Below are 307 nucleotides of genomic sequence, written 5' to 3'. Positions count from 1 at the left end.
CCCACTTCTTAGAAGGATGCTGTGGCTTGTGCATGGAGTGTCTGGCTGCTGACTGCAGCACACAAAGGGCTCCCAGGTCAGGCATGAGCAGGGAGAACCCACCTCTGTGTGGCCACAGAACCCAGGGTGAGAGCAGTCCAGGGGCACTGGTGCTGTGTGCCCTGGGGTCTGCGGTGTGGGGAGCATGGGGAATGTGGGTGGCGGGGCTGGGGCAGCCTGACAGAGCAGCAGCATCCCCTGCCTTCCTGCCCTGCTGACCGCCTGGTGCCAGGGCAGATCCTCACCAGATCCCTCGGGCGTCGGGCCA

The sequence above is a fragment of the Antrostomus carolinensis genome, unplaced genomic scaffold (assembly GCF_000700745.2).
Source record: "Antrostomus carolinensis isolate BGI_N321 unplaced genomic scaffold, ASM70074v2 scaffold41460, whole genome shotgun sequence".
Classification (NCBI taxonomy): Eukaryota; Metazoa; Chordata; class Aves; order Caprimulgiformes; family Caprimulgidae; genus Antrostomus; species Antrostomus carolinensis.
Note: the sequence above shows the minus strand (reverse complement) of the source record.